This window comes from Heterocephalus glaber, unplaced genomic scaffold (assembly GCF_053883595.1).
Source record: "Heterocephalus glaber isolate CG9 unplaced genomic scaffold, H.glaber_assembly_v1.0 deba00001504, whole genome shotgun sequence".
Classification (NCBI taxonomy): domain Eukaryota; kingdom Metazoa; phylum Chordata; class Mammalia; order Rodentia; family Bathyergidae; genus Heterocephalus; species Heterocephalus glaber.
In genome coordinates this window covers 25,500,486-25,526,089 of record NW_028258324.1, presented here as the reverse complement: position 1 = coordinate 25,526,089, position 25,604 = coordinate 25,500,486, and the positions used below count along the sequence as shown (strand labels likewise).

Below are 25,604 nucleotides of genomic sequence, written 5' to 3'. Positions count from 1 at the left end.
CTCTCAGTCTGTCACTTTATTAAAACACAACAATTTGCAAGTGTTATTTGGCAGATCAGCTGGGTTCATTTCAAAGGCTAATATTTAACAGTGGAGAAAATAACCCATCCCAAATCCTTTTAAAATATCTTTTCTGTATAGTCACAGGCAAATTGCCTAGTGTTTTATACAGATCTTGAGCTGGGATTCAAGAATAATTTTAGTAATGTCTTGCATTGCTTGTCTACATAATCCAAATTATCAATTTGACAGTAAAAGGAAACTAATACATAGTGCCAAAATTTGCACTACAGACCACCTTATTTAAAGTAGGTAAGTTTTCTTCATTTATTGTTGTATTTCTGACTATGGCTTGTGGCATATGAATTAGCAATTTTTTTCACTGAAATATGGCAGAAAACTATCTGCTTTACTCTGTCCTGAATATCTCTTTCAGAGCTCCTGACTTTTCTATTATTCAAATGATGTAGCTTATACTTGCACACAATATTAGAATAAGCCTGTAATTAAATACTAGCAGCGTGTTCACTTATATGAAAAAATGCTGCCATTATACCAGTTAAACAGTAGGAGCAAGATCTTAGGCACTGAGAAACTTGGTGAGTTACCACAGAGACAGAAATGGTTGGAAGCAAGGAATTGAAGTTAGTCCCAAATATTGGTCTTGACCCTGACTTCAGTTAACAATATGGGCAACTTAGGCTCAGTTCCTAAGAAAATAATGAGGCAATAAGGGAACTTAGTATATATGTTTGCTGTTTGTTTTTGTTCGATTAGAAAAAAGAACATGCAGACAGACTGATTGGATAGTGCCTGACACCAGAAAGTGTCCAATTAATATTATTTTTCCTGATCTTTCTTGTGTTCATTTATAAGGTGTCACATAATACACTGACATTAATCTTGCTTATATGTCGAAGTGTTGCGAGACACAGGTTGATGTGTGTGACAGAGTGCTCACGGATTGTTCTTCCAAAGTTTTCACCCTGAACACTAAATCACAAGTTGGGGATAGGGGAGTTTCAAAGGATTGGAGATTTTAATTCTTTTTTTTTTTAAAGACTATGTCATTTAGACTACTTTATGTCTCACCTTTTTTTTTTTTTTTTTCTGATCTGAATGATGACTCACATTTGTGACTCTTTGCAGACAAATACTGCAGTTTGAAAAGGAGTGAACTGAGAGACAGAAATCATTTTCATGGCAGTTAAAAAAAGTTGAAGTTAAGAATCTGTTCAAAGTCAGGAAATTTAAAGAAAAAAAAACCCCACGATCTTGCTTAACATTGCTACCTTCAACCCTTTCATTATTCTAAAGTTCTGATTTAGAGAAGTTTATTTTCTCTAAAATGCTGCATAGTATTTTCTTCAGGAGAGAAATTTGTGGGAGAGGAATATGAAGCAAGTTGTGAGTAACTAGCTTTTCATTAAGGATGGAATACTGATTAAATCACAGGCATTCTTTTAATTCACCCCACCTTCCAGTATTATTGGGGTTTAAAATTAGAATAGCCATATTTTGCAGTGAGCACTGAAGGGAACAGTGACCAGACACTGACAATGGAAAGGTCTCATTCTGAGGAGAGGGACTAGACTGCAGTTTGGCCCTTATGCAGCAATTTCGAAGAACACACTGATGTTACAAAAGGAGTACATGTCTCCTGAAATCAGAGGCACTCACCCATACAGAAGTTCAGGTCACTTTGAGCCAGTTTTCATGTTTTTGTGTGAGAAAAAGAAAACTTCTTATTTAAGGTTATGTATTGTGTATTCTCAAAATGTTTTAGTTCCTTTCAGGGCTGCTTTTATATACTTTCAATAATACAGGCAGTTCTGGGAAAGACATTCCTGAATAGTTATAAATAAATGGCCATAGTTGTACTATTAACTAGCCTTAGGACCTGGAATTCTACCAGAAAAGTACTTCTTGGCTTATATTTCATTTTAGAGAGCCTGCCAACAACTTGGAATTGAACCCCCCCATCTTTCTGTCAACTTAACACTTTCAGAGCCTCCTTTTAGTTCTGTAGACTAGGCAGGTAGGAGTCCGTCGTGAGATTAGGGAAGAGGAGAGGCAATGCCATGAACAGTTATAAAGAAGATGACACGATGGCCGGGATTTAGCTCAGTGGTTCTGCCGCCTGCCTCGCAAGCTCAAGGACCCAAGTTCAATCCCCAGTACCAAAAAAAATTAAAAAAAAATAAAGAAGATGATAAGAGGTCACAGGCAGAAAGCTCTATAAAGGGACACAGATCCTGCTAAAGGCCATTTTATTGCTTTTCTATCTTTAGCTCTCCCAGATAGTTCTATGAATACAATTTAGCTCAATTTGCTGGAAAAAATATTTTGATATAATAGATCATGGGGTTTAAAACCATTGCTATGGAGTGATCAAGTGTACAGCTATGATCTATATTAAAAAATGTTCTGGATTCAAGTCAGGATATTAGTGGTTTGGAAGTTACCCAAGTCACAAACTTTCTATGGCTTAGAGATCTCTTAGAGATACTTATTTGACAAAACAATGATTATTTATTACATAAGGAAGAGTAATGGCATTCCTTTCATCAGAAATCACATTACTTTTAAAATCTATTTAGTCACAGAACTTTCTCGCTGTGGTTTTTCTCCTTGAAGGAAGTTGCATTTTCTCTTTCTGCTCCTGATCACTTCCCATCTCTTACTCTTGGGGACATCTCTAGTGAAGACTGTGGGGTAGCAGGCCATGGGGGACGCACGACATCACAGATGCTTTGTGTTTTCCTTGGCCTCATCTATTGGAAATAGTAACTAACTCTTGCTTAAGCTGGTAGGAGAGGAACTGTAGAAAACCAATTTAGCCGAAGAGAAACTATTAGTCTTCATTTTCTTGTTTTCAACATGCAAACACAGTTTGTTAAATACACTTCTTCTCTAATCCTCATTAGAAAATCTTGAAGAATGGCAGGACAGGAAACAAACATGGGAACTATTTTTAAAACATCAATAAAAATAAAAATCAGAATTGTTTGTTTTCATTCAGACTGTCTGTACATATTTAGAGTTGGTTCATTTGAAATTTTCCATTAAATAATTTTACTACTACTTAAATGTGAATGAATGATACACACACAATCCCAAATGTATCTCTTTATTTAGAATTTGCTTGTTTGACTTGGAGATAAAATAATTTAAAAGGAATGACAGTATATGAAATTATTTTTCACTCAGTGGTACCGCTAGGACTGAAGTATATTGCTGTATGTATCTCTGAAGAGAAAGCTTGCATTAAACATAGTCTATTGGCAATTCTCAACAGCTCCAACTCACTATTACTTGAAGAGCTGCATTTTTCAGGCCCAGAAACACAAGATGACAGATCAGTACTGTAGGGCAAAGTGCATTTAAAGTATACCAGAGACAACAAACAAGGTAGTTAGATGTCTGGCAGGCACTGATAAAAATTGCAGGTTTCTAATGATTACAGATAGAGATGGTGCATAGAACCAACCAATGAGGATTGAGCAGTGGACCTGATTTCCTTTTAAAATCTACAATTTTGGGAACACTTCATGATATTTAAAAGCATTCTAGGTTTTAAAACAACTTAGAGTTTAAATTCCAACAATTTCCTTTCTGGCATCCATTCTAAATATGCCTTTAGTTTCTGTAGGTCCTACCCACCCATACTTTATGTCACTTTTGTTATACACTCTTCCTCTGATGTTCCCAAGGATATTGTCTCACTTGCTGTGGCAATAGTACTGCCTCAGGGCCTTTGCATTTGCTATACTTTGCCTAGAGCTATCTTCTCCCAGTTCTTTTCTTTTCTTTTTTTCTTTGTTTTTTTTTGGTACTGGGGATCAAACTGGGGTCCCTGAGCTTGCGAAGCAGGTGGTGGAACCACTGAGCTAAATCCCCGGCCCTTCCCAGTTCTTTTCTTATTAAGCAAGTTTTCCCTAACCACCCTTTTAAAGCTGTATGGCCCTGCCTAGACTTTCACACAGTATGTGCATTCAACATATCCTGTTTCACTGCATTGTTTTCTATGAGCACAGGAACTTTTGTCCACTTTGCTCACAACTTTCTACCTAGTGCTGAGGACAGTGTTTGGCATGCAATTGTCCAAAAACACCCACTGAATGAATGGCAGCAGAATCTGTTGCAAACTGAAGTTCTAAATAGGAATACCTTGTGTTTAGTATTAAGTCAGAAACATTCTTAATGTCATGGACTTTTGGTATTCCTACTTCAGAGCCAGAGGAAAGAAACTGTGGGGTTACCTGTTGTCACGGGTCACAAAAGCAGCAGGCTGAAATGTCGCTGGGATTCAGCAGTTAAATAAATGTGTGAAGGTAGAAGCAAGGCACCAGGAGTGGTGGGGACTGGGACAAGAAGAGTTTACAGAGTGCCAATGTAAAGGCTTTCGGATTTGACACAGCCCAGTATGAGGAAAACCATCCACCTCTATTTTCAAAGACCCTCTTTGGCTGCCAGCTGTGGCCAGTAGAGTCAAGAAGACATTTTCTAAGTTACACTGGGTTTTCTATCTCTTTTTAAATGGTGTTCTCAGGCTTGGGTATGTGCCTGACTCCATATCAGGACAGGAATATTCAATTGATCAAATCTAATTGCATTTGCTTCCCAACTAAATTGTTTATCACCCTCCCCTCTTGTGAGAGAAATGGCCCCTCTTGGGTCCTCAGCATCTGATTATTGCAAACCTAACTGATTTGCAACATTTCATTAATAAAGTTAACTAAAACTAATTATACATATTGAATAAAATTTCCTGTGAAATGAATTTTCTATTTAGCTTAAGGGTCTTAATTGTTAGACTGAATTACTGAATAAGATTGCAGAATTGCCTTCTCTTGGGATGGAATGAATACATATATATGTATATATATACCAGTTTTTTTCCACAGTCAATATGGATTAAAGGATGGTGACACCATAAAAACTAGAAAAGAAAAAAGTTGATTAAATATGAAAGTTAGAAAAGTTGAAGTATCTTCCCAAGAAGATAAAATCATAAAATAGGTTACACAGATCTCTTTACAGTCTTTATGTTAAATTATGTTTATTAATTTTGTCACATTATCTTAAAGACTCTAAAATAAATTAAAATTTAAAATTTATTTGTATTTCTGGTTGTATTCACAGTGCAGACTTCCCTTCAGTTAGTTGGTGTGTACATACTGTGTTCTCCACTTTTTAATTCCGACGGTATGTTTTGTTTAATTAGTCTCTATTTAAATTTTAATTCCGGGAGGTGTCCAGGAGGAATCTTATCCCATTTCAATTGCTCCAAACCTAACTGATGCTCTGTAGGTCAATGCTTTCCACAGGACCACTTCCAGTGTTCCTTATTTGTTCGCTTGTGCATAGATAAACATACTCTATGTGAAACAAAGTCTAGCATTCATTAATGGTTGAGGGTTGAGCAAAATATATCTGTTTCAATAGGGTTATACAATAATCTTAAATATCACAAGATCCTGTTATTATTGTCATTAATGACCCAAATTTGATATGCTTTGACTTAGCCCAAGCAGATTTCTTGCTTTGCACTGTTAAGGAAGACAGTTGTTTCATCCTCATACCCCATCTTGGTCTGTATACTGACTGCACTGAAGGGAGAAGGAGATACTGAAAAACCCATCTTGTTTTTCTCTTTGACTGGGAACATCCTGAGGAGCCAAGATGTGCTCTCTTGGTCAATGACAGCACTTACCCTCTGCTCAGTTCTGTCTGTTTCTTTATGGTGCCCATCCTGTGCGCAGAAGTATTTGACTTTCCCTGGATGAGAGGAGGGAGTACACTGCTCCTAGCTGGATTTGGGGCTCACAGTATCATGTTCCTGCTGTCCCAGGGCTCTTTGAGTGAGTCTAGTATTTGTTTAAATTCTGGAAAGGTATCAAAGGCCTATTCAGATAACTGATTATCTTCTACTGGGTCTGCACTGCATTACATTTCTGTGATACTCTAGACTTTTCTGGAATTTAAAAAATTACTCCTATATGCCTCCTAAATCTTCTTAAAAGGAACATCTAATGAGTTGAAGAGAGAAGATGACAGCACTCTTGTGCTAGTTGAAAGTTTTTCCTTCCAGCAAAACAGCTTCTAAATTTAGAGTAATTCTCTGAACTCTTTTAATTGTTAAACATATAAATAGTAATCTAACTTGAAGTAGTATCTCCTGCATAGTCAGCTATATGTTAAGCATATCTGGCCATATTATTTTAGCAAAAGTATAATATTATAGATAAATTCAGAGTAAACCTGCTTAGCCTAAAAAGAAGTTTTTAAAAAAATTTTATTTATTTTTATTTAAAGCAACCGCAAATGGTTGTTTTCCTTGCTTCTTTTCCATTGGTAAGATTCTGGGACTGATATTTTAAAATTACACACTGGGTCCAAAGTTTTGCTATTTACGTTTTTGTATAAAAATGATATTATTAGATGTGTAAGGAAAACATTGGCTGGATATTTATATCCCTTTCTCACAACTATCCATGTAGCTTTCTTAACTCTTATGCTTCAATAACTCAAAGACAAATTTGTTTTTAAGTTTTTATCTTGTTTCATCATTAGTTTAGGGAACAAATGCAAATGAATTGCTAGGCAAAGTGACTGAGAAGTAATCAAGGCTGTTGTTCCATTAATGGGATCATATTATTGGAAAACTGATGACTAAGGGTTTTAAGAACATACTATAACATGGGTACTTATAGCAATTAAAAGTGAAATCAGGCTACTGTTTATATATAAAATCAAAAAGATTTGTAATATCATGTACATTTCTATAAAAAAGGGTTCTAGTACTTATTTTGTTTGGCTCTCAAAATTGCTTACAAACATAAATCAGCTTTAAGTCACATCTATCATTGTAGCAAAACTAAAACCTTAGAGAAGTTTTGCTTACTTGGAAATGTCAAGGATATAGGTAAACACATCATCAATCATATATTTTAATATTTAGCTCAATGCAACTGTAGTTATCTCTTTTCTTAATTTTTTTCCCCAGTACTGGGGATTGAACTCAGGACCTTGTGCTTGCCAGGCAGATGGGGTGCCACATCCCTAGCTACATTCCTAGCCCTCTTTTCTCAATGTTTAAGATATCAAGAATCTCTCAGTTTAAAAGAGTACATAAAATGCTTAGCTCCACGTGTGGGGTGTGTGTGTGTGTGTGTGTGTGTGTGTGTGTGTGTGTGTGTGTTTTCTGGGAATTGAACCCAAGGCCTCCCACATGCTATGCATGTGCTCTCCCACTGAGCTACACACCCAGTCCCATTTATCCCTTATGTTGTAATAGTCAAACAAATAGGAAAAAGGAAGAGGCCAGTGAGAAATATAGCCCCAGTAATGTAACACTGAGAAAATTGGAATTTCAAACATATTAAAAATTTTCAAGTAAGTTACAGAGTATAAACTCTTCTTACTAAGCAGCACTGAAAGGCCACTGCATTATTAATAAATTTGTTTACAGTATTCTGTCCAGTACAACTTCTGATGAGGATAGAAACGTTCTGTATGTGCACTGTCCACTAGCTATGTGTGTCTACTGTGCACTTGAGTTGTGGGTACTACAACTGAGGAGCTAAATGTTTAATTTTATTTCACTGTAGTCAATTCATATTTAAACTTAAATAGTTACATATGGCAAATAACTACCATACTGGATGATACAGGTCTATAGATTTTTAGCCATCAAATATGTGTTTTTTAATTCTTTTAAATGTTCTAATCAGATATTTACCCTTTGAAGTCAGTAAACTTCAAAACAAACTCTTTGGACCTATAAAATAAGCTCTGAAATTCTGTTTGCCCGTGGATAGTTAAAATCAATAAGGGATCAGAGTCCTGTAGTTGTAAGTTGGAAAAAATTTGAACAGGATGTTAGAGTTCAGAAGTTCCTTCCAAAAACACGGTGTATATTTACATATATACCAGAGCTCGGGATAGGGCCTTGGAGGGATTATTTTATAGGAAACCAAGAGCAAACTTCTGGTTAGTGGTAGAACTGGCAAAGAATTAGGTCTTTAATGAACAACAAAAAAAATCTTCCTAGGATGAGGTTTGTTTTACTTGTTCACCTGAAACTTAAAGCTTGAAAATGTTTAAAGTTTTAAAGTATGCTTTCTTCAGTGCTCTGTTATTCTTAAGCAGATCATAGGTATTTTGGAAGTTTTTCCACAAATGTGTGGATGTTAGGAAATGAAGGCTTTGGAAATAGAGGAGAAGGGAGGTGAGTTCAAGGTTCTGCTCCAGCAGGCTTCCCTGGTACTAAGGTACTAAGGTGCTTCTGTTGCTGCAGGGCCAGTGGGGTATTATGCAGAAACAACTCTTGGTTAGTACTCTTGGGATGCATCTTGTCTTTCTGTCACCTTATCTAGGATATGCACTTTATCACACTGCTTCCAGAGCTGAAGTGTTGCTGAAAACAAACATAGCTCAGATCCCCAAATTTATGTGCACTTTTAAAAGCAAAACAAAACAAATAACAAAAATAACACACACTGAAAAATCCAACGCACGCACACACACACACACACACACACACACCCTCAAACCAACCAAACCAAAACCTAAAGATATCCAGTGACAGAACTCTGTAGAATGTTACTATTTTTATCTTTAAGATTAAAACAGTCCTAGTTTCCGAACACCTAGTTTCCGAATCATGGAGTCCCTTGCAGAAAGTGTTTCATACTTGCTAATCTGTCAAAGAATAAAGTCACTTCTATCTGTCTCCTAAGTCAGCACTTACCTACCCTCTACAATGATAAAATAGAATTACAGTATCTTCAGAATGATATAAGCTACTTTTTCCTTTCCTCTGGGAAGCTGAGGCTTGAGGCTTATCCTTTGAGTTGAGTCTTTTTTTTTAAGCCTACTAGTTGGGTAAATCAAGGATTCCTTTTATGAAAAATATCAGATAGGCTCATGACATAGTGGTGGTCAAAGCAGTTACAGCCGATCTTGCTGCTCCATGTCAGATTCTGAAAGATTTAGTGTCCTGCCACATGATGCTCTGTCATTAATGCATGTCACAGGGTTAGACTGCCTCTACCTCCAGTTTCATACAATATCTCCTCCATATCTCATCACTGGAGTAAGGGAGAAGTTTGTAGGGATGAGACTCTGAGATATGTGGGTTTTCTGAGCATGTCAATGTTTTAGGTTTATGGTCTTGAGAACTGTGGAAGTGAGTACCAGGGGATCACAGAGCACCAATCCATTGCCCCAGATGGCTGAGAAGAGAGCACAGTTATATCCAGCTGGCCCTGCCCAACAAAGGGAATATCGCTCAAGCAATCTCCTATGGCTAGGAAGGGTCTCTGCCAAGAGACTGTAGATCTCTTAAATGGTTTATGCTCACTAAACAAATGGAAATATTTTGGTAATTCTTACACTGTTTACATTTAACATCATAAATACGTACATTTAAAATCTGTGTATTGCAGGGAATAGAATGAGATTAGGATTCTCTTCTTTTCTCCTCCCTCTACCTCTTTCATAAAACAAAGATGTGTGTGGCTTATTGTGTTACCTCCAATGTTGACTTATTTAGAGAAAACTACTGACAGATACAATGCTGGAGATGTAAGACACTTACCTGGTGGCCACTTTCTGGGATGGCTTCAGTAACTTATTGAGATAAAAACCCGGCCATCTTAGACCAATCTATCACATCTCAAATCTGGAAAGAAAAAGAGAAGTTAAAACGGTACACAAATGAGATCAGATTTTTATTTTTTAACGTACACAGTTGGCATTAGCATTGCATATTAAGAACGTTTTAGAAGGGAATAAAATCATCTGTTCCACATCAAGACCTATTTTCCTTCTCTAGAGCTGGGTTGTACAAAGTGGCTGCCATAGAATCTTATCTGTTTCCTGCTTACGGTCACCCCAATACCTTGTTGACACATGCTAGAGAGAGGGAAAAAGAATTCTTTTTGTAAAATAGTATAGTCTTATTTTATGATGCTTTCTGTAGAGATGCTACTGGAAAAATAAATGATAATGAATTGCATTTTTACTTATGAATTTAAGTTAAACTTTGATAAATAATCTTTTCTTTTTAAATAAAGTTTATACAAGTGTTATTGCACCATAACTTAACAAACACCTTTGTAAAGATCCTTTTTTCCTCTTTTTTCATTGAAGTAATACCTGCATATAGTATAAATTTTGAGTTACAGAAGAATATAAAATAAAATAAGCATCTATTTCCTTGTCATCTCTGTCTCTGGATTCACTAACCAGGATACTTACAAGTAAATAATTTCTAGTGTATCCCTGTAGAACATTAAAAAATCTATACACATGTGCAAAAATACTCACATTCTTTCTGTTTATATGTTGCATTATTTAGCTCTTTTCTGTCTTTAGTAATTTTACTTAATAGTATGACTAAGGGAACTTTCTATATCAGTATACTTAAATCTCCCTCATTCCATTGATGATCATATAATATTCCATTCAGTGCACTAATACATCCTCATTTATTTAACCAGTCTGCTATTAACATGTTTTAATCTGTTTTTTGCCAATTTCCCTTTTGTCTGAAAGGGAAAACAAAAATGTCTCAGTCACAAATTTATATATAAACATTCTTGTACTTATATGAATGTATCAGTAGGGTAAATTCTAGATAGAAGTGTTGAGCCAAATTGTTTGTATAATCTAAATCTGTGATAGATATTTACAAAATGGCTTCTATAAAGGTTACAACAAAAGTCTGGTACTAAAAATCTGTACTTCATCAAATCATCCTTAATTCGATGTTTTTTAATTTGTCGTTCTTTAATTGTGAAGGAAGGTTGACTTCTTATTTTCTTATTACTTTCAGTAGTTACTCTACTGGTTTGCTCAGATCTTTGCTCATTTTTCACTTGGATTGTTCAGTTTCTCATGTTAAAGGGTTATATTACAGAAATTGCCTTTTTATATGTAATGTGCAGCAATAGCCTCTCCTGGTTTTTTGTTCATCTGTGGAATTTGCTTATGTACTTTTTGTTATACAACTATTAATTTATTTTTATGTTCATCAGTATTTTTCAGTATGGATTTGGAAGATTTTTTGTACAGCTGAGATTGTATATAGGTTACTTTAAAAAATACACAATCAACTCTAGTAGTATTGTAATTTAGAATTTTGGCATTATAAAGATGTACTAGCAAAAGATGTTTTCCATAAGATGATTTCTCCTATAAAATACCAAGATGGTATGAAGGCTATTTGGTTTTTTTGTAAAATTCTAATAAATTTTAGGTAAAAATTACCAAAAGAATAAGATTTACAATATTATTCACCAGAGAGTTAATACAGGTTGTTCAAGACTTGAAATCCAGAGTGAATTATGAGGAAAGTAATAGAAATTCCAAGACAAATAGAAAGTGAGAAATAAAAATGGAATAGGCATTCATTACAGGAAATTTGAAAAGCAGATACAAACTAAAGAAAAAAATTAAACCTAAAATTAATAACTCTCAAAAGCTTTTAAGATTATCTTGCCATGAAATGCTACAATATATGAAATGTGTTATATATAATAGATAATGAATATATAATTCTATATCACATGGCTTAAAATCATGTCTGTTTATTCTTATTGCCACTCTTCTCTCAGCAGATCAAAGTTCAAGAAGTTATTATGCAGAGGTCACATCAGATTCTTTTCCATTCCTGATAAAGTGGCACCAGTGAACTATGTGAAAGTTAAAGGCTGGGAGACATCATAGTTCAATGTGTTTTATGGGAAGTGGCATCATTCAAATGGAAAGAGAATTAGGTTATTAAATCTGAATTAATAGAACATTCTTTTTTCTAGAGGCATACCACATAGATTTAGAAGCATGCAAAAATGCATTTGAATTGGATAACAAGGATAATTTGGGTCATAAAGTAAAATTATGATCATAAAATTATAAATGCATGAAGTTTACTAGAAGAAATCCTGTAAGATTTTTCAATCTGTTTAGGAAAAGAAACCCTGATATAGATTGTGTTCTGCCACAGTCACGAGGTCACAAGTATTCAGGCTTAGTGAAACTGTGGAACTCTAAAAGCCACAGGGGATAATCATTGGTACTTTATCACTTTTCAGCAGGAAGAGACTCTGCTTGCTATGTGCAAGGTATCTTCTAGGTACTATTTCCCCTTCCTAGCCCCTGCTGCACAGCATTACAGCAGGCCTAGGTTGACTTTGCCCCAATCTATATAACTTAAAAGTTGGACATTGTGCTGTTTGTGCTGCCTGGATATGTTGAGTTCTACAACCAAGCAGTTGGTGAAGTTTTGTCTCCCACAGATGTGCCTTCACTACGTCACAGTGCTCTGTCCTGTTGGCACACCTCTCTTCTCAAACACGATCCCAGGGAACCTGGATTCAGCTCAGTCTTTCCAGAAACACAAACAAGTTGTGGTCCAAACAAGAGACCTCTGGACAGACTCTTCCGACAGATGTCAGAGAATGTGGATGCACTGGGAGAAATACTTCAGGAACTAAATCATGTGGGGAGTCACTGGCTTAAAATACACACATGTGACCACTTCTCTGGGGACTAAATGTTTAGTATCTGTATCTGACTGCAGTTTTAAAACCATGCTTGTGGTAAATAAGTATTTATATTAAAATCTTAAAAAGTAATATATAATTTGAATTAGAATGCTGAAAAAACTAAATAATTTATTTAAGAGACAACTTATAACATTAGAACACCAAAAGGTAAACTGTAAATTTTAGGTAAAGGCCGGGAAAATAGAGATATAAAAAATTAACTCCTAAAAGTATATAATCTACTTTTTTTTAGATAGCCTCATTATGTTGCTTAAGCTGGCTTTGAACTCCCAGACGAAATGATCCTACTGTTTCAAACTTCTGAGTAGCTGGAACTACGGACACACATCCCCATGCCAGCTACAATTATTTTCCTAAAACTTGGTTGAGGTAAAACTGATATACAAAACTCTACACACATATTAACTGTATTCATTTTGATGAGTTTGGATGGGTTGTCATCATGTTAATAATGTTTGCCAACTAAAACAGGAATTTCTAGAATTCTCATTATTATACTTAATGGCAAATGCATGACTAAAATGGACTAGATCTAAATTTTTTTCCCTGTGAAGTAAAGAGATCTTGAGTTCAAATGACAACTTTAAATAAATTCTCAAATAATTAGTTTGTATTAAAAAATAGGCAATCAAGTATAGAATAAACACTGTGGTTAGCAACTAAGAGCACAGACTTTGAGATCAGAATTTCTGTGTCTAAATCTTGACAGGATCAGTTGCAGCATTTGGGTGAGCTATTTCTCTCATTACTCAGAATTCAATCTATAAAATGAGGGCAAAGTAATGGCTGTCTCATTGGGTTGTTGTGAAGATTAAATAAAGGACATTTAAAGGCTGAACATTGTGTTTTTCATAGGATATATGCTCAGTAGACATTAGCTTTATTAAAAGTCCAAGAAAATAACCTCTGCGTAAACATTTTATGCAAGCCGTAAGTATTTATATTGTACTTCTGTAACTTTGATGCATATTGAAATCAACCAGGACTCTTGTTAAAAATGCAGGTTCTTATTCAATGGACCTGGATGGGGTATGAGATTCTGTATATGTGATAAACTTTCAGGTCACATGCAGAGTGCTGGCATGTGGACTGTGACACCTGAGATAATTGTGGATGCTTGGTCCTAATCTATACTATGATGTTTCTCAGCAGGGCAAATGGAGATGGGGTAGGAAATATGGCTCTTCTCTCTCTCTCTCTCTCTCCATATATATATATATATATATAAATTATATTCATATGTATATATCTTATTTTATTAGTACATGTTTGCAATACATAATCATTATAATTATTGTGGGGAGTTGGTACATGTCCCAGGTGATTCTAACATTCCTGCCTTACTTGCCTCTCAACACCTTATCATTGATTTGATATTTTAACCTTTTATTCTTTTCCATTTTCATTTCTTCTTCTTTACTTTCTCCTTGCCATTGATGCTTTAGATTGACAAATGATATTAAGGCCTAGTTCTCCAATTCGTAAGACTGAAGCATCAAGTTTATGTCATTTTATTGTAACAGGATAATATACTCAGGCAAACTTGGAAAACTAGTTTCTAACATTTCTCTTCTGACATGTAGAGATCTGAAAATGTACTTAAAATTTCCCATAGCTTTAACTGAAAACCACCAACCAACAAATGAGCACAGAATTAACTTTTGAAAGGTATTTAATAGTGGAATATAAGGCCACACTGGGTGTGGGCTGTACTGTCACGGGAATTCTATTCCTATGAGAAAGGGAAGTGGCTGGAACCAAACAGTGTACATGTACTAGACGTGCTGCCTAGATTGAAAGGCAGGAGAGAAGGAGGGGACATTTTGTAATGAATTACTTCCTTTTCTAAATATGTGCTTAGCTTGACCAACAACTCTCCAGGGCAAAGACCATCTTTGTACTTTGATGTGCCCGTAGGACCTAATGTCACTCAGATCTGTGGCATTCCCTCTGCAAGAAACTGCTATTGTTGGTACATTTCATAGATGTATTTCTTTATTTTCCAAAGTAGATAAGAGAAGCTTTAATTAATATAAAATGAGAAAATATCTAGAGAAAAATGGAGCACAAATCAACAATCATAAATTCTCATGAAGAGCGCACAGCTGTATGTGTGTTTTCTAGTATTCTGACTCCGAAGTTAATCAGAGTACTTAAATTCATTGATCTATATAAGATTTTAACACCCTTTGGTGAAGAACAGGACATCATATATGTGTATAAAGTGAATAATAAACCACACAACATTTGACACAAGCTGAAAAATTATTAATTTATGATTTTAAATTTGAAGCATATCTAGAACTGAACTTGAAGTAGGCATATTACAATTATGAAAAATAAAGGATAGACATTGCTTACCCATTTCTAAACTTTGAGATGTTACAAAAGTAACTAAGTGTGACACTAGCAATACATTAAAAAAAATACCCCTGGAGCTGAGCATGTGGACACACCTGTAATCCCAGCACTCAAGAGGCTGAGGCAGGAGGATCGGAGTTCAAGGCCAGCATGGGCTGGGCTACATGGTGAGTTCACGGTCAGCCTGAACAACATAGTGAGATCCTGTTACAAACAAAAAACAAACAAACAAACCTCTTGCATATTGAAGGAAACTAACAATAACAGATTCTAGATATTAATTTCTACTAATGACAATATTGAAGAACCTTCAAAATTGATGTACAAGAATAATGAAAAATAAAGCAGTCACATAGCATTTACACTACACAGTGAATTTTTTTGTTAGTAAAATATTTTGAGATACTGTATAGTTTTAGTTTTCATATGCAAGGGGATATTTTTCTCCTTAAGAACCTCTGGTGCGAAGAACAAAAAATCAATATCAGGAGCCTTTACTGCTAATACAACCAGCAGATAGTAGCAATATTCACTTTTCCTTGTTTGACTATCCTAAACATATACTTTGTTTTTATTTCCAATGGTCAAATTTGACATTAAAATAACCACTAACAAATGAAACATCTGGTAAATATACAGTTCTTTATATTTTTTGAAAAATTGTATTTTAGTGCTTTAATAGTCATTACAAAATCAATCGAGTATTACTTTAAATCTCTATAGATATTCCTTGATTTGAAGTGGCTTTTATAATAAGCTATTAAAAGGTTTAGAAGCTAAAATTCATATCATGAATAGTATAGAAGATGTAGAGTTAATTTAGGCTAGAAATTGAACAAAATGTTTATCAGATTTAGTATACTGTTTTAATATGCCCCAACGTGAAATGAATCACAAATCACATAACCCAGTGACTTAATTTTGAAGAGAACCGTTAGAACTACTTTGAAGAAAAATAACAGAAGATTCCAATGATGATGTGTTTAAAAGCTGACTTTCGAGTTGACTAAATAATATGCGAAAAAAGTGTTCCTAAGCTGGCTTGGACATGTCTTCATTTTTGTTTTTCCAGGTCCAAATTTATTTATTGCCACAGTGTGCCTTCAAGACAGTTTTTTAATCTTTACAACACTTGGACTTAAACTTTTAAACAAAATCCCTAATTGACTAGCACACTCGAGACACTGTGACATTCCCCAATCATTCTGAGCAGGCGAAGTATTAGGTAAATTCATAAGCATGAGGCTAAAGGGTAGGTGTTAACATTAGGCAGCCAAAACGTGTAAATGGGACAGGACTCTTATCTTTGTCCCTGTAACAGATTCGAAAGCAAAATACAACTCTCAGTTATCTGCTTTAAAGTACAGAGGAGACAGGCATCGTGCATCTAAACTGTGAGTTTCTAATTTCTTCTTAGCTCTGTATTTCACTTGAGCTTTGGGTAAGTAGGAGATTAAATTTTTCTTTCTTTATTTTCTTTCTTGAACAGGGCAAAATTAGTCATTGCTATTAATTAATCATAGCAAAAAAAGTAGTAAGTATAACAGCAGCAAAAAACCAAAATGAAGATTATATACACATTATATACAATTCTGACACCAAACTAGAAAGAAGACAAAAGTGAGAAACCTGAACCATCTCCAGATTCCTCTCTTTTTGAACACTGACCCAAGGTAAGACAGAGAGGAAAGACTTAAACTCAGGGTGCTGTGGGACAGGAAGTCTTGCCTCAGCTCAAAGATGGAGAGACATTTTGTAAATCTCAGGAATGTCAATTCTCCGATTGACACCAGAGGAGCCAGTGGAAGAAAACTCATGTTCTTCGGAGTTGGATAATTGGGGCAATTGATTCAATTTAAGATCAAAGAAGAACAGAACCAGAATTCAAGCCCTGATAATGGGAACAAAGAACAACAGGTCAGGAAAAAAGGATGAGTCATAGTAGATAACAGAATTGAAACAAATAATCATGAAACTGTAGCAAATGTTGAAACCTAGTAACTTGAGGATACTTCCTGACCCCTAAACCACATTATAGGAACTGCTAACCATAATCTGGGGAATGGATATTTGATGCTATCACTGGAAAATTTATTGTTCATTAGAGCAGATAATCTAGCATGAAGGCTATACAGCTTTGAAGACTTCAAAACATGGAATAATGGAGTAATTGTTTTAGAAATTTATTCTTTAAGCAATAACTAAGAAACAAAAGGAATCAAAGATTTTTTTTATCACTGGAAGAAGCCTTATGGACTGAGCTCTTCAGAGTTACTAAAAAACACTACTAATATTACATTGCTAGCTAAGTGGGAGTCTCCTTCCCATCTCCCTTTTTTTCCCCTTCACTCCTTTTAGAAAGGATGGAGAGGAAGAACAGGGTCTCAGAGAGTCCATCACAGCCTGGAAGAGATATCTGCGTGGGGCTTTTATAGACAGGAAAACACCATAGGAAAAAGGGAAGAAGCACAGTGGGGTTTGTTTGTTTGTTAATCCAGGGCCTCATTTGTGCTAGGCAATTGCTCTGCCACTGAGCCACACGCCCAAGCCCCTATAGTTTCTTTTGTAGAGAACACTGTAAAGGGGTTAAATTTATGCTCAGGGGAATAAACTCCTTGGTCCTAGGCCCCTCAGGTGGTAAATGCCTAGAGGATCATGTTGAGTATGAAGCACCTAAAGAGGAGACACAAGTTGCCCAACAGTTACAAAACAGAAGAGTAGGGTGTGGGGTTTATCCTCTCCTTCACTGTTACTTTCTCTTCCTGAAACAACACAGGAAATAAATGTGCCAAATTCCAAATGTGACCACAGGGGAATAAGCACCCAGACTTACTTTCTTTTTTCACTCATACTTTCATTAAGAAAGGCTTGTAAAAGCTGGTAGTGAGTTTTTGATACTCAGTGAGGCCATTGGCAAACAAGGGTAAAGAGCTCCACAGGGGGACAATAAGCAGGCTGTAAGACAGAGGGAGGGCCTACCTTGGGGAAGATTCACTGCTATCTTCGAGAACATAGCAGACTGACCTTGTGGAAGCACTGAGATGGATGTCTGAGAGAACTTGAACATTAGGTGCCAGGCAGAAAAGGGGAGTGGAGGACAAGGACTTTTGCTTAAAATCTTGCCTCAGCTCCACACGTGCACAGCCCAAGGCTGTGGGGGCCTCTGCTGTGGAGAAGAGGGGAGGGGGGGTCCCCCCTCCACCCCCCCGTGAATCAGAGGACACCTAGGAACACCTCAGGATGGGAGAGTTTGTCCCAGTTGGGGACAACGACCCAAGCAAGGACTCAAGGGCAGAGTTTTCAGGGAGAGGGGGAAACCAAGATGGGCTATCTTCTGGGAAGCAAAGGGAGGGGTTGAGGATGCCTGAAACTTCACCCTCAGGCAGCACAGCTTTCACTTGGGCTGCCAGCGGGGTCGCACAGGCTCCCCCCTCAGCTCACAGTTAAAGACAAGAGTTATCTAAAAGCCTCCAGAGAAAAGTTTGCTGGGTTGCGTCCCATTTGTATAGATTTCTAGCTTTTATTCGAAAGAGTTTGGTGGAAACAGGACGAAATGTTTGGAGCACAAAGGAAATATGCCCACCTCTTCGCCGCCCACCAGAAGCCCCTCACTCTATTTGGGGAAAGGCAGCCTGCTCCAGAGTGGGCGCTAACAGAGCATGTGGTCGACCTCCGGGGTCCTCTGAGCATCCCAGCACGGCGCCCACAGTGAAGACACCAACACCCGAAGCTTGCCATTCTGGTCCCCGAGGTTCCCAACCCGGAGCGTCCCCTCCAACTCACCGGTGCTCACGTCCGCCGCGAGGCGTCCCGGCAGCGCGCCCCGGGTGCCGGCCACCTCCGCCGCTCACCGAGACTGCGGCCGGGCCCAGAGCTGCTCGCCGAGCGTCCTCCCGTGCGCTCCGTCACTCGCTGCCGCCTGTGGTTCCAGCGGCCCGGAGTCGCAATCAGCGGAGAGGAGGCTGCGCCAAATTTATAGCAAGGGGCGTTGCTGCTCCGCGGGTTCCAGGGACTAGGCTGTGCTTCCGCGCTCCCTCCTCGCCCCGCCCCGCCCCAGGAGACCCTCCGGGGCCCACCCCGCGCTCCCGGGATTCTAACGGCTGCCAGGCTGAGGCCAGAGCCCCTCAGCGTCCCCTCCCAGGCCCGCGCTCACCTGGCCTGCAGCCCTGCCTGACATCTTGAGGGTCGCGAGGAAGGAGAGAGCTAGGGGTAGAGGAGCTTCGTTTCGGTAGAGATAAGTCTTCCCCCACGTCGGGTATTACTGTTATTTTAACTTGGGTAACTTTTAAGGTCGAATTAAGGAAACTTTGTCTTTCCTGTGAGTAACTCAAAATTTGACAATACTGCTGTGGATCACAGCTCACATAGATTAATTTCAGGGTTATAAGAGTGGACATTTATTTTCTCCTTTTGGAAATGCTAGGAGTGTTGCATTTTTAAAAAATGTAAAAATAGACAAAATTGTAAAACAAAACATCACCAAATATTTAAGGACAAATTAATATCAATTCTTCACAAAATCTTCCAAAAAATAGAGGAGCAAGGAACATTTCCTATCCCATGGTTTTGAGTTCAGTACTACTGATGCCAAAATCAGATAAAGACATAAGAAAACTACAGAGAAATAGTTTATATTATTATAGACAAAAATCCTCAATGAATTGCAAGGAGTTTGAATCTGTACCATATTAAAAGGATTATACACCATGACCAAGTGAGATTTATCCCAGAAAAACAAGAGTAGCTTACCATAAATTAATCAGTGGACTCAAGGTCAAAATCCATATGGTCATCCCAATAAGTTAAAAAAAACCATTTGAAATAATCCAACATTCTTTCATGATAAAAATCATAGAACAAACTAGGAATAAAAAAAGAACTTAGAGCATCATACTCAATATTAAGTCTACAATCAGACACAATGATGTCTGGTCTTCCACTTCTATTCGACTTTGTACTAGAAGTTCTAGCCAGGCCAAGCAGGCAAGAAAAAAAAACAAGTAAAAGACATGCATATTAGAGAGGAAGTCAAACTGTTTTTATTTGTAGATGACTTAATTTTATATTTTAAAAACCCTAAAGAATTAGCTAAGAGATAAAAAGTACTAGGGCTAATAAATGAACTGAGCAAGTTTCAGAATATAAGATCAACGTAAAAAATAAGCTTTATGTCTATACACTGGCAATGAAGAATCAAAAATAAAAGTAAGAAAACAATTCCATTTACCATGTTACAAGAGACTAAAAATATTTAGGAACAAATATAACAAAAAGAATGGGCTGTAGGTGTAGCTCAGTTGTAGGGTATGTGCTTAGCATGAATGAGAACCTAGTTTCAAAATTTAGCGCTGAAAAGAAACAGCGTAAAATTTGTACATCCAAACCCAAGAAACATTGTTGAAATAGATTAGACCTAAATAAGTGGAATGACACTCCATATTCATTAATTGGAAGATTTAAAATTATGACAATGGCATTTTCTTCCAAATAATCTACTAATTTGGGGGCCGGGGATTTAGCTCAGTGGTTCTGCCACCTGCCCCAAATAATCTCCTAATGAAACAGACTCTGTAGCAAAATCCCAACAAGCTTTTCTTCAAAGACTAAGCCTAAAATTCATATGATATTACAAGTGACCCAGAATAGTCAAAATAATTCTTTTTTTTTGGCTTAAATTCTTTCATTGGTACATTTTAGGTATACAATACGTTTACATTTATCATTGCACGCTTGTACCTGTACATGATGTATCCTGGTTCTTATTTTTTCCCCATTCCCTGTCCTCCCTTTCACCCCCTCCACCCTTCCCTATTGACAAAGACTTCGTTTCCATTTTTTCCTTTTCTCTTAATTTTTCCTTTCCCTTCTTACCTTTCCCCTTCCCCTCCTACTTTCCCTACCCCTTTGGACCTTTTCTTCCTATTTCAAATTATCAATTATTCATTTTAATAATTTTAATCCTTATTTATACTTTCAGTTTCTCACACCAGAGAAACTATTGGGTGTTTACACGTGTGTCCTATTTATTTCACTTAGGAGTATGGCCTCAATATGCATCCATTTAGCTATAAATGTCTCTAGTTTCTCATTCTTTATGGCTGAGTAGTACTCCATTTTATAAAACCCCACATCTTTATCCAGTTTCCAGTTGATGGTTACTTGGGCTGTTTCCAAGCTTTAGCTGTTACAAACTGTGCCACTATAAGCATGGGTGCTCATGTGATATTAGTCAAAATAATTCTGAAAATGAACGAAGTTGGAGGACACATACTTCCCAATTTCAAAGTTTACTGCAAAGCTACAGTGATTAAGACAGTGTTATACTGGCATAGGGAGAAATGTATAAATCAGTGGACTTGAAGCCAGTGTATAAATTAAACAAAGATAATTCAATGGAGAGCTGAATGGAACACCTGGCTACCTATATCCAAAAGAATGAAGTTGGGTATTTTACAACATACATAAAAAAATCAACTCAAAATGGATTATACCCCCAAATGTAAGAGTAAAATTTATAATCTCTTAAGAGGAAGCATAGAAAAAAATCTTTTTAACTTTGAGTGGTGCAAGTCTTTTTTGATATGACACTAAAAGCATAAGCAACTCAAGGAAAATAAGTATATTAGATTTCATCAATATTATAGCTTCTGTGCTTCAATGGATACCAAGCAAGTGAAAAATCCACAAAATACAAGAAGGTATTTGCAAGAACTTTTAAAAATGGTCAAGGATTTGAACAGATGTCTCCAAAGAATTACACAAGTGGACAATAAATATATGAAAGACAACATCATTAGCTATCGGGAAAATGAAAATCAAAATCACAGTGTGATACCAATTGATACCTAATAGGACAGCTTCAAGAAGAATGTCAGATAATAACAAGTGTTGGCCAGAATGTGGAGAAGGTGAGTCCCCATATATTGATAGTTGTAATGTAAGATAACATAAGCCACTTTGGAAAACATTTGGCAGTTCTTTAAAATGTTAGACATAGAGCTGCCATATGACTCAGCAAATGTAAATTGCTTTTTACTTTACTCCTAGACATATACCTATGAGAAATGAAAACATAAGCCACACAAAACCATAGACATAAACATGAAAATTCATAGCACTGTTATTCATATAATAACCCAAGTAAGAAAGAGGTCAAATATCCATCAACTGAATACTAGATAGACAAAATGTGATGTAGCCATACCATGGAACATTATGAGGCAATGAAAGGTAATAGAGTACATCTTGTGTACTAAGTGGAAGAACCCAGTCACAAAAGATCATATGTTGAATGATTCCACCTAAATGAAATGAAATATCCAGGAAAGGCCTTTATGTTGAGAATTTTGGTGTCTAGGGGAGGAATGAAGAGACAGGAGAGAATGTAAGTGACTGCTAATAATTCAGTGTTTCTTGTACTTTAACTGGATGAATTGTATGGTATCTTGTTTATATATAATATACAGATGTTTTACAGATGGTTGCAATAGATATTTGTGGGTTTGAGTGGCTCCTGAAGCTTTTTATTCCTCTCCATAATTACAGTGACCAAGAGCTACATCCAAAATGGATGGTGGGACAGAGCAGAAGATGAGCTTTGGGGTAGGAGTTAATGAGGAGGTAATGGAGGGTGCAGAAATTGGAATTTCAAGAAGTTTGTCAATGAAGAGAGGGCATAATGGAATAAAGCAGAGGTTAGCCTTGGATTTAAAAGTTACAAAACCGTAAGCAGAAAGGGGAGAGGTAATGGGTAGAAGAAAGACAACTGGCAAACAAAGCAGTGGTGAAAGTGTGAGGGTGAGAGGAGAACCCAGATGCAGAGCACAAGTAATGAGAGGTACTACAGGTGCAGGTCATGGGGACCCTTTGCAGACAGGAGTCTGGGCAGAAAGAGGAAGGGTGAAAGTACAACGAGGTTTCTAGGCTTTTATTGTTGTTGTTGTATTGTTTTGTTTAGGATTTTGGGCACTTTTCTTTCATTTCAGCATTGAATTCTAAGCCTAGGCACGCCCTTGTTCTATTTTAAATGGACAACGCTTTCCTGGGACGTGACATTCCCATCTCAACCAGCTGCCAAGAACTATGCTGATAATACTTATTTTTATTTTATGTAACATCTGCCTGAGAAAGGAACTTCACTTGTCTCTCCTAGGTCATTTATTTAGACATGTTGGTGTTGCTTCTTTGTATTTGGTGCCATGCTAAGTGATGAGAGAATAGAGATAAAAGTAATGGAAATAAAAAACTTCTGGCTTTTCCTCCTCTTGCAGGAATGGTCTGGGGAGGCAGCCTAGGCTGGCTGGATGATCCATTCACAAAGATTGTAGGAGTAGAGAGGAGACTCAACGACATCTGACTCCTTCATATAGTGCAGACCTCCTCCTAGGCATTCACTTATTTGTTTGATCAGTTTTGTGAGACTTACCTCAGAGTGCCATTGATATTTGGAATCATTTATCATAAAGCTTTTGTAAAAAAGCCCGAAGTGGGTGTCAACCAAAATCTAGTCTGTAAATGGGAACAAGGAGTACTCCTGTGATTATAGTTTAAGATTCAAAAGATCTTTTATATTTATAAGTCTATTTAGTGCTATAAAAATCATTAACTATAGTCACTCCTATATTGAATTCCAACTTGGTTTGAGAAATTAATTATAGTTTCAAGGACTGGAAGTTTCTTATAGAGTTAGTGTTGTGTTGGGTAAAACTTCCAGAAAGGGTGAGGTTTGCTCCCAGTGATGTTAAATCATCAGGAACAAGCAGAGGAGAAGGAAATGTTTCCAAGAGATCACTGACATCAGTATTACTGTGATGAATTGGCTGAGTCATAATATGGTTTAAACTCTAGGCTTTTCTGCTAGAGACTGAGTATTGTTAACCTGAAAATCTGGAATGTTAAATGCTCCAAAATCTAATACTTTTTGAGTGACAGCATTACATCACAAATGGAAAATATCACACCAGAAAACTTTGCTTCATGCACAAAATTATTAAAATTTGTTTCATTCTATGTGTATAACACATAGAATGAAACAAATTTGAATTTCCTGTTCATACTTAAGTCTTATCCCCAAGAAACCTCATTAGGTACATCCAAATATTCCAAAACCAGGGCTGGGGATTTAGCTTAGTGGTTTTGCCACCTGCCTCGCAAGCACAAGGTCCTGAGTTCGATTCCCAGTACCAAAAAAAAAAACCCAAACAAATATTCCAAAATCTAAAAAGAAATCTGAAATCTGAAACACTCCTGATCTTGAGCATTTTAGATAAGGGATATTTAACCTATATAATAACACATTGATCCTATGCAAAAGGATACACTTTAGGTAAAGTTGTGACTAGAGACAGAGTTGTGAAGCCCATTCTTGCTACTTGTTACTTACACAAACTTACTCTTCTGATGTGGATTTTAACATGCAGGGTAATAATGTCCCCTAAACTTCTGCTGGGTTTGAGGAAAGGAGTGTAGGTAAAAGGTTCTGATACTGTGCCTTGCACATAGAAATTGTTAGTGGATGGCAGCTGCAGTATTTTTAGTGAACTTGCAGTTTTGTATGCTGGGCAGGCATAGATTAGCTCTTCATGCCTTTTTAAAAGGGTTAGGACTTCTTGAAATCTTTCTGAGTAATTTGTTTCTAGTATTTAAGTATTGAGATTTCGATATAAATGCAGTCCTGACTTGTATATAGGCTTTTTCTTTCTCTTTCCTTCCTGTATGTGGCCTTCAAGACAGGATCAGACTGCAGTGCCACTGTGGAGCTGAGGTGTGAGTACTGAGCTAACGGGGGCAAGCCTGCTGTTGAAATGCTAGGTGAGGAGGCCTGTGCCCATAGCCTTACTTCTGCTGTGGCCTTGACTTAGCTGTTGATTTTAGATGGCTATCAAGGACTCAACTTTGAATATCAGTCTGGAGTGAAAGTTTAACATGATATGCAAATGAAGAAATGTGATACCTACTGAGTATGAAAACAGTTTACTCTTTTCAATAATAAAAAGGTAATTTAAAGCAGCAAGTTACAATTTTAATCTATAAAACTAGCAAAGATTAAAAAGAAAAGTTGATCAATTTAGTTTTTGGCTCAGAGTGAGACCCTTATAACCAAACTTCCTCTGCCCTATTTAGAAACCTTATCTTGATACAATAATCCAAAACCTTTTAAATACTTCTCTGATTTGAGTCTTTACATATAAACACATTACCTTTAAAAAAGTGAAACTTGATACACTCACCTGTAGCCCCTGAATTGGTAACTGCTGTCATCTTTTTAGGACTTCATCTAAACAGATTTCATCCTAGAATTATTCACAAAGACAGCTTTAAAAAATAGTTGATATTTGGCTGGTTATAAAACCATTTATTGGCAAAATTTAAGCAACTATTAGTTGGGCAGTGGGTTAAGATTATTGAACATTCATTTGCACTACTTGAATTCAGTGTTGGAGGCACAATTGAATTGGAACATGCCATCTAAACAGCACATTTCTCCAAACCACTGTCTTTTCTAGTATATTAGTTGAGTTAATTTTATCTTTATACTCATAGGAATATTTTAATTCATAGCACTTTCCCACATTACTATAGGTATCACTTAAAATAGACAAATCATGTTCTTTTGGCTGATACTATTTGTACTCACACTACACAACTGGTTTGTATTCTACAGTCTAC

At 36.7% G+C, this 25,604-nt stretch overlaps 1 protein-coding gene across 13 annotated transcripts in view; it reads right to left on the bottom strand.

Annotated features, from left to right (window-relative positions):
- Agtr1 (angiotensin II receptor type 1) overlaps positions 1-18,867 on the bottom strand; it is a 41,631-nt gene extending 22,764 nt beyond the window's left edge. For 7 of the 13 annotated variants that reach the window (XM_087186310.1, XM_021252846.2, XM_021252858.2 and 4 more), the window contains exons 1-3: positions 18,720-18,861; positions 15,032-15,140; positions 9,605-9,688 (exon numbers count right to left, since the gene is read on the bottom strand). The gene's annotated coding sequence lies outside the window, so the exon portion shown is untranslated. Of the gene's footprint in view, positions 1-9,604; positions 9,689-15,031; positions 15,141-18,719 lie in introns of all 13 variants that reach the window. The other 6 variants (XM_004834410.3, XM_087186313.1, XM_004834412.3 and 3 more) reach the window with 2 other exon arrangements.
- Positions 18,868-25,604: the final 6,737 nt, after the last annotated feature.